This window comes from Scyliorhinus torazame, chromosome 7, assembly GCF_047496885.1.
Source record: "Scyliorhinus torazame isolate Kashiwa2021f chromosome 7, sScyTor2.1, whole genome shotgun sequence".
In the NCBI taxonomy this organism is placed as follows: domain Eukaryota; kingdom Metazoa; phylum Chordata; class Chondrichthyes; order Carcharhiniformes; family Scyliorhinidae; genus Scyliorhinus; species Scyliorhinus torazame.
Window position 1 is genome coordinate 108,676,369 of NC_092713.1, and position 15,505 is coordinate 108,691,873.

Here is a 15,505-nt window from a genome sequence, read left to right on the forward strand (position 1 = left end):
CAACCCCACATCCAGCCTCCACTGCAGGCGTTGCCCTCCCCCTCCCCCCCACCTGGGCCATCCGCAAATCCACTAAATGCGGTGCGTGGTCGGAAACCACAATCGCTGAATACTCCGAGTCGGCCACCCGCTGCCAGCAACATCTTGTTCAACACAAAAAAATCAATTCGGGAGTACACCCGGTGCACATGGGAGAAGTATGAAAACATCTTTGCATCGACCTCTCAAACCTCCATGGGTGCACTCACTCATGCACTCCATAAACCCCCTCTGCCCCTTTGCCATTGCCGACACCCTCGACGACTTAGGGCTCGACTGGTCCAAGCTCAGATCTGTGACCGTGTTACAATGAACCCCCATAATCAACCGATGAGAGTCCAAGTCTGGGATCTTCCGCAAAACCAGCCTAATAAAATCCACATCAGGGCGGCAAGCGGTGCAGTGGTTAGCACTGGGACTACGGCGCTGAGGTCCCGGGTTCGATTCCTGGCCCTGGGTCACTGTCAATGTGGAGTTTGCACATTCTCCCCGTGTCTGAGTGGGTCTCACCCCCATATCTCAAAGATGTGCAGGTTAGATGGATTGACCACGCTAAATTGGCCCTTAAATGGAAAAATAAATAATTGGGTACTCTAAATTTAAAAAAGAAAAATCCACGCCATCCCAATTTGGGGCATAAACGTTTACCAGAACCACTGGCATCCCCTCCAATCTCCCACTAACCATCACAGGCACTCCTGTACCTTTGGCCCTCAAATACTACGCCCTTCAGGCAGGAAAAGACCAAAAATATATGCCTTGAGGGGGAGCCACCAAACGTGCAACCACTCACTCCATGGCTGCCACCGGACGTCCCCGTGGAAGACTCTCCTAGAGCAGTCCAGGCACCTGAACCACAACTTCAAGATGTTGATGTACTGCTGAATCATTTTAGCGGGACTCTGCGTCGGTCTGTGGCCTCCGGATAGGCGCATCAGCCATGACCAGAGCGGATAACGCCTAGGAGCCAACCCCTCTGCCGGGGTGGCCGGGGCTGGGGGGGGGGGGTGGGGGGGGTGGAGGTCAGGAACCGTCGAGTGTGCCGGGATGAAGGTGTCGTGCACACTACCCGGTTATCGGGGGTAGACGTGCATGATGCGCAGCTGATGGTCACACATAAGCATAAGCTTCTTGACGTAGCATAAGCTGCTTCCTTGATGTACACTCTGACAAAGGAAGATTCAGACTTGGAGATAGCTTTAACACATTTATTAAACTGTTAGCAATTCTCCTACTTGAGTTTGACTCTCTTGCTAATCTAACTATAGTAACTATATCTAACTAACCAGTCTGCTCTAATCCATGCAGTGGGTGTGATGCTTTCCTGATCCGCTCCTGTGTCTCTGAGTGTCACCTATGGAAAGAGAAAGAGCATGTGTGTCCTAGCCTTTTATATGTGTAGCCCCCTTGAGGTAGTGTCACCTCTGGGTGTGTCTTGACTACCCATTGGTCGTGTCCTATCTTACTGACCTATTGGTTGAATGTCTGTGTGTCATGATGTTTCTGGTGCTCCCTCTAGTGTTTATCTAGTCTAAGTGTATTTACATTAACCCCTTGTGTATTTACAGTGCCCTAGTGTATCTACATTAACCCCCTGTGTATTTACAGTGATGCATATCACCACATCCCCCCTTTTTCGTGTTACATATTTTCTGTACAGTGTTAAAAATAATTGAACAAAATATGTAGATTAGTGATGACATGTACAAATCATGATGAGTGATTATCATACAATATGTCCAAATAATATGTATGAGTCCAAAGTTCATGAATTAATAAGTGGCTTTCTTGTTTGGTTGGTGAGATGGTGATGTTGATGGTGGCATTGCTTTGTAAACGCCGTCAATGTCCCTGTGCATAAGGAACCAAGAAGTGGTCAAATCACTTTGTCGTCTGATGTGGACTCTTGTTTTCTTTCGATGCTTGTGGTAGCAATTCTGTGTTACATCTTTGTTGTCTGACCTGGACATTTTCCTGTGTTTGGGGTGTTGATTCTGTATGTCATCTTCATTGTCTGACCTGGACTTTTTCTTGTGTTTGTGGTATTGATTCTGCATGTCATCTTTCTTGACAGCTGGTTTGCTTGTTTGTTGTGGAGCAAATGTGCATTTGTATGATTTGTTGCCATGCCATGGCAGGTTTGTACTCTTGCCATTGTTTTGCAGTGTGCTGTGGCATCGTCCTTCATGTGCAGAGTTGTACCATGTTGTACAGGTCGTTGTTTCATTGTTGTTGTTTCTGTCTTGGTCGTTTTCGTTGTCGTTCTTATTGTTGTCGTTCTTGTTGTTTTTGTCATGCTTGTTTCCGTTTTTGTTGTTTTCGCTGTTGTTCTTGTTGTTTTTCTCGTCGTGCTCGTTGTTTCTGTTTTTGTTATTGTGCTTGTATTTTTTGATGTTGCTGTCGTTGTTCTTGTTTCTGCAGCGCTTCGTGTTGTGTTGTTGCTCTTGTTGCGCTGCATGTTGTTTTCGTTGTTGCTGTTGCGTTCAATGAGTGTTCCATTTGGATGATGTGAGTCATTGTCACAGTTATTGGTGTCAGCGTCCTTTGTAGTATCTGTTTTTTCCTTGAGCGTGCCGTCAGTGAGTTTGCGCGCTCCCCGTCTGGAGTCATGTCCGGCTTACTTGAATCAGCTTTGGCTTGTCGATTCTCCCCGTCTGGAGTCATTTCATTCAGGACTGCATTTGCTTGTGGAGAGGCTCGAGCAGATGAGGTGTGAATTAACGTGGTGTCACCGGAGTCACCAGTAGTCTCACTGTGATTGTCTTCTTTAACCTGTTTTAGGAGCCGCTCCCTCTCCTCCTGTGGCGATCCCATACTCTTATCTTCTGCAACCACCTGACTGCGGTGAGTTTCCAGCTCATGCAACGTTTCAGGGGGTTAGATAGGGTGGACAGTGAGAGCCTTCTCCCGCGGATGGAAATGGCTGGCACGAGGGGACATAACTTTAAACTGAGGGGTAATAGATATAGGACAGAGGTCAGAGGTAGGTTCTTTACGCAAAGAGTGGTGAGGCCGTGGAATGCCCTACCTGCTACAGTAGTGAACTCGCCAACATTGAGGGCATTTAAAAGTTTATTGGATAAGCATATGGATGATAATGGCATAGTGTAGGTTAGATGGCTTTTGTTTCGGTGCAACATCGTGGGCCAAAGGGCCTGTACTGCGCTGTATCGTTCTATGTTCTATGTTTCATACAGCACCACAGCTTCTTGCTTTACCTGGGAATGTGCTATCTCAGCCCCCAGGGTTTCCTTCTTCGCGTTTAATATATCCAGCTCTTGCTGTTGAGCATCCAACTCCTGCGAAACACGTTCATTAGTTGCTTTCATTGTCATATATCTGGCTTGTTTGTCTTCTGCCATGTTTTTGATGATGGTGTCTGTTACATTGAGCGTTTCTTCTTGAGAACTGTGAGAATGATCTGATGTTGCATTGATGTTGGTGACATCAGTCATTTGTGGTGGATTTGATTCCTCTGCTTTGCTTCCTTGGTACTCCTCTTCTAGAGTCATTTCTGGTTCACTTGAATCATCTGTAATCTCTTTGTGCTCCTCTTCTGGAGTCAAAATCTTCAAGATTTCTATTAACGTGGTCTCTCTGGACTCTTGGTGCTCCTCTTATGGAGTCAAAATCATCACAATTTCATTTGAAGTGGTCTCTCTGGACTCTTGGGTAGCCGTCTTCTGATTATTGAGTGCTTCTGTGCAGACGAGCTGAGATATGTCAGTCTTGCTGTGATCCTGCACATCATATATAGAAATTGTGATTTCTTCGTCACTTGTCTCACATACAGTGGTAGACATTCAATGTCTTCTTGTTGGTTAAATGAGCTGGGTAGACTTTCATAGTCTTCTTCTGGTGGCTCAAATAAGCTGGGTAGACTGTCATAGTCTTCTTCTGGTGGCTCAAATACGCTTGATAGATCTTCATGGTCTTGTTCATACATGGCGTTCGCTATGGAGTGTTTGCTTGATTCCAATTTTGAGTCTGTCACTGAGCTGTCTGGGGAGGCTTGCAGTGCTATCTTTGTGGAGGCTTGTGTCGCTCTCTTTGTGGAGGTTTGTGTCGCTCTCTCTGTGGAGGTTTGTGTCGCTCTCTCTGTGGAGGTTTGTGTCGCTCTCTTTGTGGAGTCTTTCATTGCTTGCTCTGTGGAGTCCTTCATCGCTCTCTCTGTGGAGTGCTTCATCGCTCTCTCTGTGGAGTCTGTCATTGCTCTCTTTGTGGAGTCATGCAGTGTTCTCGCTGTAGAGTCGATCTGTGCTCTCTTAACGGAGTCGTTCTGTGCTCTCTGTGGCGTCATCTTCGTCTTGGGTATTGCTGTCATCCAATGTATCGACGATCTGCCATGGCACCATGGTATTGGATGCATCTACCATGAGAAGATTCGTGTTGAGCTTTTCAACCGTGTTGCTGATGCCGTGATCAGCATATCTGAATAACTCAGCCATGTCTGAGCAGTATTTTGTGTATTGTTCGATAGACAAATCATCACTTTTTGTTTCGGAGTTGTGATCATTCTCTTCATGTTCAATGAACAAATCATCTTCTTGTGTGGAGGCTGGGACGTGGTGCGTGGACCACTCTGTTTTTGAAAACTCACCACTATTCTTAGAAGTCCCCCTATACCAAAAGGGGCCGACATTCTAAATGGTGAACAGGGTTTCTCACTCCCCAACTCCGATGCAAGCTTCAGTGGGTGATATTCAGGTCAAACTATGTTTTCAAGTTATCCCCTGGTATAACCCATAGCTTCCCCGAAGATTTCATCTACTTACCACTTAGTAGCATCGATCCTGGGTCCCGCATTGCTAAGTAAGTAAAGTAGACTTTGGAATAACCACTATTTCAGGTTAAATTAAGTTATTTTATTATTATATTTTTTCTTTTAAAAGCTGCAATTACTGTCTTTACAGGAAGGTAAAAAGATCTTGCTTCTGGATCCTTCTGGTTGGTTGAAGGGACCTTCAGGCCCAACTTGACAATCAATCGCCTTTAAAGTTTGGTCTTCTTTAGATGTATTCGCTGGTTAGCTCATTTGCTGTGTCCTATCTTTCCCATGTACCGAGCTATGAGAGCTAGCTCTGCTGGCTATCTCTGAGCTGACTCTGAGCTGAATCTGCCTACTCTTTAAGTTCTAGTCTTCCTTAGATGTATTAGCTATTTTAGCTCGGCTGCTTTGCCCTGTCTCTTTCCCATGGCCGAGCTGACTGTAATATGACTCTGCTTCTCCTCTCTCTCTCTCTCGCTCTCTCTCTGAGTTCTGCTTCTGGTTCGGGTTCTGCCTGCTATCCCCTTTCTTCGGGTTTATATTCTCTTTCTAACAGTTAAGTTTTTATGACGTTATTGTAAAGTAACTCTTATTTTCTTTGATTGTAAAAAATATCTTTGATCTAAACCTTTTAATCCAACTAAGTATTCATTTTGACATGACTTCATCTCATAGATCTGATTACATTGATTCCTTTGTGATGTTCAAAATGCTTTGGTTTCAAGAGGTGTTACTTTTAATTCCTGTCATTTCTATAGTTTTATTTTCCAATTGTGTCCTCAGCTCATAATTTTGACTTTGATTTTGGCTTTGAATTGTGTTTCTCGTAGACTGATAGTATCCAGTTTTCTTTAATTTACCTTGTATTAGCAAATTTTCACACCTAGAACCTCATCCTTTCTTTCCCAGCTGCTAACTAAGATAGTTAATTTCAATGAAGTTGTGAGCCAATGATTTTGGCTTCATTCAAAATCCTGTTTATCCTGTTTGCTAAGCCTGCTTGACCAAGGCTATCTGCATTTTACAATCCTTCCCTGGCAGCTGCTGTTAACCATTTGTGGGATCTTTCCCTGTATCCTCTCATGTTTCTCTCAGACCAGATATTGCCAGACTTCCATGTTTCAAATGACACATCTTTCCATATTTTCAATAACACCCCGTCTTGACATTTGAAACATAACTATATAATTTGGTCAATTACCCCCCATCTAATTGTACTGACTAACATTTATCCCCGATCTTTCTCATTTGTATGTACATGTTGTGTGACTTTAAATTATGCACTGAGATCAATTCGTAAATGTATCCATATCACAGACCAGTGTCTTTTTACGTTCTTTCCTCAAGTCCAATTACTGTGAACTATAGCCTTAGCCGCTCAGGAAGGTAACACAATAGCTATATCCATGTTCCACTACCTCCAAAGCATTTTACTTCCTTGGGGTAGCAGCACCGTAGAAGCTTCCTCATGTCCCTTAGAAACAGCACACAACTCAGTCCATCAGTAACCAAAAAGGTCTTTTGTCCATCACTGGCTGTTAAGTGTCCCATTTTTCTGTCATCCAAATTTCTTAACGTTTCTCATTGGAATGGTAAATTATGATATCATGTACCACCCCTTGTTTCCCTTGCTTCATTAATTTAAAAGGTTCAATCAATCCTGCTTCTATCCCTGACTTCCCCACATTAATGTCTAACATTGTCCTGAACCATGTATATCTGCCAACCCCTGGTGTACATGAGAGAATATCTTTCTGACAAACTTCCTTCAAATCCCTTTCGTCTGTTATAATTTGCCTTACAACATTTGCAATACAATATGCCAACAGTATTCGCAAAACCACATCGAACTGTCATTTTTTCCAAATAAATTCTCCTTATTGTTAAATACACAGTAAAAAAAAATTAAGTCTTATCTTAACACATTACTCATTACCTAACCACACAAAAAGACTGTGTGTTACAACTTTACATATTTGCAACTGTTATCACAATTTCAATACTAAAATTAAAGTACAACATCGACACATCCCTTCGTGGTTTTGGGACCAATAGTCATTACATACTAAATATGGCGTGTAAACAACATCAATATTATTTGTGATGTTCTCTGCAGCTAAATCAAGAAAACACACTAAACTACCACTATTCCCCCTCTATTAAAACATTCACACAGTTTAGAAATGCTGATCAAATTCTCGAACAGCACACATACATAACAGTGCCTACCAATTTACATGACATTTCTTCCTTAATAACTATTGCAACTCTTCAATGCAATATTATTTGTTGCATTGGTAATAATTTTCCCGCCGTGGCATCAAGCTACAAAAATTCTTAAACTATTGTCTTTTATCATATTGGGGTTCCTCGTCAGTCACTGCTGTCTGCCGAGACCCTTAATAATGCCACCACGTAGTACATACCCCGTGGAGACCACAGATCATCCATCAGCTGATGTCCAATTAGAGATGTCTGACTGGAGGTTTCACTGTTCAGTAATAATTTGATATTTTGATTTTTTTCTAACCTGTAAAGTTTTACTCCGGGCTCTTGTCATTTAATTCCCTCAAATATGGAGCCAATTATATCATTAGTTTCCCCCCTAATCCTGTCTAAAACATTCTTCTCTGGAGTGCAGTTCTCTTCCTTCTTGTGAACTGGTTTGTCTGTTATTTATTTTTTCCATCTGAAATGAACAGGCCAAGGGTGGAGAGGACCCTATTCTTTAATTTGTACTTTCTATCTTTGTTTGGATTCCAGAAGTGCCCTCTCCAGGACTTCCGGATTTCTTTTGCTACCATTTCTTTCCTTTTTTTTTGGAACTGGTTTATTTTCCTTATCCTTTATGTCCTTCATACAATTAAGGCCTGTTAAGCCTCCTCCTTCTGTCATTGCACCCCTGAGTGAGATTCAAAGAATCTCAAACTCCTCCTCTTTTGCACACTCAGTGATCCAATCATTGAAACCTTACCCTGATACATTCCTGATATTGCTACTGCATTTACTTTAATTACTTTATTTTAATTACGGCCGGATTTTTACGAAGGTAAGTTCCAAACATGACATTTTAACTTTATCACCTGTCCAATCAATGCTGCTAACGGGTTTTCATTCACTAACTTCCCACCAATTGGGTCATGTGTTTTAATTGTGATATAATTTCTTTTGCTCCAGACACCATGCTTCTCTAAGTCAACTGTATGTTTACCCAAATTCTGAACAACCTTATTTTTACATTTTACAGCTTCACTGATTACTTTTCCTGCAGTTTTAGTTGGTAGCTTCACCCAAATTTCCTCTGTGTCATCAATTGTTTTAATATCTTCATTTTATCTGCATCAATTTTTTATCAAATCTTTCCCTGCCATCAGATTCTCTTTTCCTTATACTGCAAGTAATTCTCTTATCTAACTTTTGATCCAAAATCTTTATTCTCTAAAGCTCCTTCTTCAATGTATTTAACATTCTAAACATCATTATCTTTGCTGGTGAATCTTGTGAACATCGGGCACTAGGACCCTGCGGAGCTATGCAGTGTCAATTTCAACACATCAGTTTCAAAGTGATTTCCAGCACACAGCTCTGACTGCTGCCCAGTAAAAACGTCTTTATCTGTTTATTCTGAGACTAATTTAGTTCTGAACATACTGATTTATCACCTCATAATACTTATCACATTTCTGCCTGCCATTTATAACTTCTAATACTTCTAATGCACCATTCTATGCAGCACGGTAGCATAGCGGATAGCACAATTGCTTCACAGCTCCAGGGTCCCAGGTTCGATTCCTGGCTTGGGTCACTGTCTGTGCGGAGTCTGCATGTCCTCCCCGTGTGTGCGTGGGTTTCCTCCGGGTGCTCTGGTTTCCTCCCACAGTCCAAAGATGTGCAGGTTAGGTGGATTGGCCATGTTAAATTGTCCTTAGTGTCCAAAATTGCCCTTAGTGTTGGGTGGGGTTACTGGGTTATGGGGATAGGGTGGAGGTGTGGGCTTGGGTAGGGTGCTCTTTCCAAGAGCCGGTGCAGACTCGATGGGCCGAATGGCCTCCTTCTGCACTGTAAATTCTATGAAATTGATGTGAAACTTGGTTTTGCAAAATACAACATTTTTAAAAAATACAAACACCAAAGGAAATTCACAATTCCTTATTAGACATACACACATTCATTCATCCACTCAGATCTTGGATCTCTACTTTGTAGGGTTTCACAAACCCTTATTAAACACACACACGTTTATCCACTGAGATCTTGGGCCTCTATTCTGTAGGGTTTTAATTAGTCATAACAAAAATTGAGACCCCTCCATGCTGATAAAGTTTCACTTATGCAGGGTGTTTTTGCCACTGTTAATTTCTTCCACTCTTGTTTCATTGTTTCAACTCTCTTGACCGCGTTTCAGAGCAAGAGGATTATTCTAATTGCCATTTTTCGGAATTCTAAGTTCTGTTCCTGGTTGTCCCTTTCAGTTGCAATCTGAAATTAAGGATAAGTACCCTTTCTGGGCCCTATCCAAGGCTAACTAAGGCACTATCTTCCTGTTTTAGTTAAGGGTCGATTGGTTATTGGTCTCTAAAGATTCTAGGCGTCCCCATTTCCCGAGGCTTTAACCTCACAATCTGCCTTACTCTAAGGATGATTTATTTTTTGGCCTCCTTTTACCAGTAATGGATGCAAGATTTTTAGTGCTGTCACCAAGATGTCTTGCAGACTTTTTCTCAGGGCCAGCATCTTCTAGTCTGCTGATTTTACACACCCAACCTGAGCTTCAGTCCCCTCGATCCACAGAATATCCTTACAAAAGTCAATCACACATGACTTTCCAGACTAAACTCGGCAGGTAAAGTCTGACTCACACATATATCAGAAACTTCTAATATCCTAGCCTTTGTGCCGGTTAGAAACTTCTAATATTCCAACCTTTTCTTGGGAACTAGAAACTTCTAATATTCTAGCCCCCACTCTAGCCCCCATTCTGCTCAACTAGAAACTTCCAATATTCTAGCCTCGCTTTACCTAGAAACTTCTAATATTCTAGGCTCCACGCTAGATGCCATGGAGAAAGCAAAACAACCGGCTGGGCGTAATTAACACAGTGTTAACACGACGGGTGCCATGTAGAAAAGAAAGCAACCCGCTAGGCGTAATTAACAGGGTTTTAATTAAAATGTTGGGCACCATGTTTTTGAAAACTCACCACTATTCTTAGAAGTCCCCCATACCAAAAAGGGCCGACATTCTAAATGGTGAACAGGGATGCTCACTCCCCAAATCCGATGCAAGCTTCGGTGGGTGCTATTCAGGTCAAACTATGTTTTCAAGTTATCCCCTGGTATAACCCATAGCTTCACCGAAGATTTCATCTACTTACCACTTAGTAGCATCGATCCTGGGTCCCGCATGGCTAAGTAAGTAAAGTAGACTTTGGAATAACCACTATTTCAGGTTAAATTAAGTTATTTTATTATTATATTTTTTCTTTTAAAAGCTGCAATTACTGTCTTTACAGGAAGGTAAAAAGATCTTGCTTCTGGATCCTTCTGGTTGGTTGAAGGGACCTTCAGGCCCAACTTGACAATCAATCGTCTTTAAAGTTTGGTCTTCTTTAGATGTATTCGCTGGTTAGCTCAGTTGCTGTGTCCTATCTTTCCCATGTACCGAGCTATGAGAGCTAGCTCTGCTGGCTATCTCTGAGCTGACTTTGAGCTGAATCTGCCTACTCTTTAAGTTCTAGTCTTCCTTAGATGTATTAGCTATTTTAGCTCGGCTGCTTTGCCCTGTCTCTTTCCCATGGCCGAGCTGACTGTAATATGACTCTGCTTCTCCTCTCTCTCTCTCTCGCTCTCTCTCTGAGTTCTGCTTCTGGTTCGGGTTCTGCCTGCTATCCCCTTTCTTCGGGTTTATATTCTCTTTCTAACAGTTAAGTTTTTATGACGTTATTGTAAAGTAACTCTTATTTTCTTTGATTGTAAAAAGTATCTTTGATCTAAACCTTTTAATCCAACTAAGTATTCATTTTGACATGACTTCATCTCATAGATCTGATTACATTGTTTTTTTTGTGATGTTCAAAATGCTTTGGTTTCAAGAGGTGTTACTTTTAATTCCTGTCATTTCTATAGTTTTATTTTCCAATTGTGTCCTCAGCTCATAATTTTGACTTTGATTTTGGCTTTGAATTATGTTTCTCGTAGACTGATAGTATCCAGTTTTCTTTAATTTACCTTGTATTAGCAAATGTTCACACCTAGAACCTCATCCTTTCTTTCCCAGCTGCTAACTAAGATAGTTAATTTCAATGAAGGTGTGAGCCATTGATTTTGGCTTCATTCAAAATCCTGTTTGTCTTGTTTGCTGAGCCTGCTTGACCAAGGCTATCTGCATTTTACAATCCTTCCCTGGCAGCTGCTGTTAACCCTTTGTCGGATCTTTCCCTGTATCCTCTCATGTTTCACTCAGACCAGATATTGCCAGACTGCCATGTTTCAAATGACACATCTTTCCATATTTTCAATAACAACTCTCTGTTTCTTGACGTCAGGCCGCAGCATAATCCTGCACTCACGGGTCAGGATGTCATAACTGCTGGCTGAAGATTCCCCAATCCGAAGAACTCATCATTGGGGTCTTCACGGTACAACACCTCTGGTTGCGGTTTGGATTTGGTACTGGGGTAGCCATCTCCCAAGATGAAATCTTCTTCTGAGTCGGTGTCTTCAAAAACCATATAATCTTCTAGGGCAGTGCTTACTGCATGTTGCAGGGGTCTGCAGAGGTTACTTGCAGCTACTGGTCGGATTTCAGGCATTGTGCTGTCGTTCCAGGTGAAAGAATCTTGTTTTACGGCTTTAAAAATGTTTTTCTTTGTTTTGGGACATTTCCCCTTTAAGTGGGCGTGGTATGTGGCCTCTGACATCATGAAGCTTGTGACGTAGAGCATAGGAAGTGATTGCGCATGCGCAGATCGCTGCTCCTTTACTTGGGGCCTTTTTCGCAAACGGACCTTACCGTTCTGTGTGCTATTCACGCAACTGCGCATGTGCAGCTCCTTTTCCAAGATGGCTGCACATTAAAACTTCCGTTTTCTGCAATGGCTGGCCTACCTTCACCTCGTGGTCAGTATTGGCGCCTCTTACACCGTTTTTTCTTGTATCTTTTTGCAGAATTCTTGGAATTTGTCCAGGACTGCCTGGAAGTCGCTCTTGTTTTGCCCCTTTGAGTATTTGAAGGTCTGGAAGATTTTTGCTGCTTTTTCACCCGCAATGGTAAGTAGAAGCTTTATTTTCTCTGCATCTGCCATGCCATCTAGGTCAGACGCTACCAGGTAGATCTCGAATCTCTGCCTGAACGCACGCCAGTTTGCACTGAGATTGCCTTGGTACCCGAGCTGCTGTGGAACCGGAATCTCAAACATCTTGCCTGGGTGCTGATGCTGGTTGTCACGGATTTGTTTAGTTGAACTTTAGGGATTAACAAGCACTCCTGGTATCATGTCGTGTTATGCTTCTAGACGTAGCATAAGCTGCTTCCTTGATGTACACTCTGACAAAGGAAGGTTCCGACTTGGAGATAGCTTTAACACATTTATTGAACAGTTAGCAATTCTCCTACTTGAGTTCGACTCTCTTGCTAATCTAACTATAGTAACTATATCTAACTAACCAGTCTGCTCTAATCCATGCAGTGGGTGTGATGCTTTCCTGATCCGCTCCTGTGTCTCTGAGTGTCACCTATGGAAAGAGAAAGAGCATGTGTGTCCTGTCCTTTCATATGGGTAACCCCCTTGAGGTAGTGTCACCTCTGGGTGTGTCTTGACTGCCCATTGGTCATGTCCTATCTTACTGACCTATTGGTTGAATGTCTGTGTGTCATGATGTTTCTGGTGCTCCCTCTAGTGTTTATCTAGTCTAAGTGTATTTACATTAACCCCTTGTGTATTTACAGTGCCCTAGTGTATCTACATTAACCCCCTGATAATTACAGTGATGCATATCACCACGGCTGGATGAAGAGAAGAAACATGCGCTAGAGGGGCCTTTAGGGCTGAGAAAGGTAATGGAAAGCATAAGGGGGATGAGGTTGTGGAAGGCCCCAGGGCCGGATGGGACCCGGCGGAATTTTATGAGGAGTTTGCGGCGAAATTGGCACCACATCTACTAGAGACGTTTAGGAGAAGGGGGAGCTGCCGGAGCCAATGACACAAGCGACGATTACGCTTATACCCAAAAAAGGGAAAGACCCGTTAGAATGTGGGCCATAAAGGCCCATATCACTGTTAACCACGGACGTAAAAGTGCTGGCCAAGCTAGTGGCGGGGAGGGTAGAAGGATGTGTCCCGGGGGTGGTTGCGGAGGATCAAACGGGCTTCATAAAGGGCAGGCAACTCTCGAGTAATATACGGTAATTGATGAATGTGATTATGACCCCGCCGAGAGCCCGGGTACCATCCTGGTGTCCATGGACGTCGAGAAGGCATTTGATCAGGTGGAGTGGCGGTACCTGTTCGAAGTCCTGGGAAGGCTTGGGTTTGGGTCGACGTTTGTGGCATGGGTGCGTCTGTTGTACGTGGACCCGATGGCAAGCGTACAGACCAATGAGATGAATTCACAAAGTTTTGAGTTGTGCAGGGTAATGAGGCAGGGGTGCAGGGAGCACCGGGTGTTGCTATACGCGGACAACCTGCTACTATATGTGGCAGGCCCGCTGTCGAGTACGGGGAGGACTTTTGGACCTGTCAGAGTGATTTGGAGCCTTCTCAGGCTATAAGTTGAATGTGGGGAAAAGTGAGGTGTTCCTGGTGAACGAGTTGGGTCGGAGAGCCTGCTTAGGAGGACTACCATTGTGGGTAGCCAGAGAAAGGTTTAGGTATTTGGGGATCCAGTTGATGGGAGAGTGGGCGATGCCGCATAATTGGAACCTAACAAAGTTGGTGGAGGAGATAAGGGAGGACTTTAAGATGGGGGATACGCTGCATCCGACACAGGCAAGGAGGGTCCAAGTGGTGAAAATGAATGTCCTACCAAGGTTCTTATTCATATTCCGGACACTTCTGATTTTTGTTCCAAAGGCCTTTTTCGGAAGTTGGATCAGTTATTTGAGAGTTCGTATGGGTGGGGAAGGTGCCAGGGGTAAAGGGTAAAAAGGCTGCAGAGGCAGAATTGGTGGTTGGGGCTATCGAACCTGCTGCATTATTATTGGGTGGCGAATGTGGAGAAGGTGAGGCGGTGGGGAAGGAGAGGGTAGAATGGGTTAGGATGGAGGAAGATTCCTGTCGGGGGTCCAGCCTGAGGGCCATGATGACAGCACAGCTACCACTGGCACCAAGGAGGTATATGGAGCCCGGTGATACAGTCCAAGATTAAGGTGTGGAACCAGCTGAGGAGGCAATTTAGGATAGAAGGGATAGGGGGAGGGGGGTTGAATTGTATGTACAGGAAGTGGAAGGAGGTGGGGCTGGTGAGGGCAAGGGATTTGTATCTGGAAGAGAGGTTCGCAAACATACAGGAGCTGAGAGAGAGGGTAGAGCTCCTGAGGGGTAGCAAATTTAGGTATCTACAAATAAGGGATTTTGCACGGAAGGTGTGGAAAGGGTTTCCTAGGCTGCCGAAGTATGCCCAATTGGAACGGTTGTTGCTTCCAGACGTGGAAGGGGAGGGGAGGATTGGGGACATAAATGGCTAGCTGGGAGTGCAGGGGGGTGTGCAGGTGGTGTGGATCAAGAAGTGGGAGGAGGATTTGGGAGGGGAGATAGGTTGGGGAGTGTGGAGTGAGGCATTGTGCAGGGTTAACTCAACCTCCTTGTGTGCGAGGATGAGCTTAATACAGTTTAAGGTGGTACACAGGGTGCATATCATCTCAACTTCAGGACATCACTGCAGGAGTTTCCCAGGGTAGTGTCCTGAGCCGAAACACCGTCAGCTGCTTCATGAATGACCTCCCTTCCATCATAAGGTCAGAAGTGGGGATGTTCTCGGATGACTGCAAAATTTTCAGCACCATTCGCAACGCCTCAGATAATGAAGCAGTCCATGTCCAAATGCAGCAAGATCTGGACAATATTCAGGCTTGGGCTGACAAGCGGCAAGTTACATTCACGCCACAGAATTGCCAGGCAATGACCATCTCCTACAAGCGAGGATATAACCACCACCCCTTGACATTCAATGGCATTACCATCGCTGAATCCTCCACAATCAACATCCTGGGGGTTACCATTGACCAGAAACATTAATACTGTGGCTACCAGGGCAAAGTCAAAGGAACCCTATGGTGAGTAACTCACCTTCTGGCCCCCCAAAAGCATGTCCACCATCTACAAGGTAGAAGTCATGAGTGTAATGGAATACTCTCCACTTGCCTGGATGAATGCAGTTCCAACAACACTCAAGGAACTCAAAGCAGCCCGCTTGATTGCTCCCCCTTCCACAAACATTCAAACCCCCCACCACCGACGAACAGTGGCAGCCGTGTGCACCATCTACAAGATGCACTGCAGGAACTCACCAAGGTTCCTTAGACAATACCTTCCAAACACACGATCACTGCCATCTAGAAGGGCAAGAGCAGCAGACACCTGGAGGTTCCCCTCCAAGTCGCTCACCACCCTGACTTGGAAATATATCACCGTTCCTTCACTGTCGCTGGGGCATCATCCTGAAACTCCCCCCCCCCCTACCAGCACAGTGGGTGTACCTA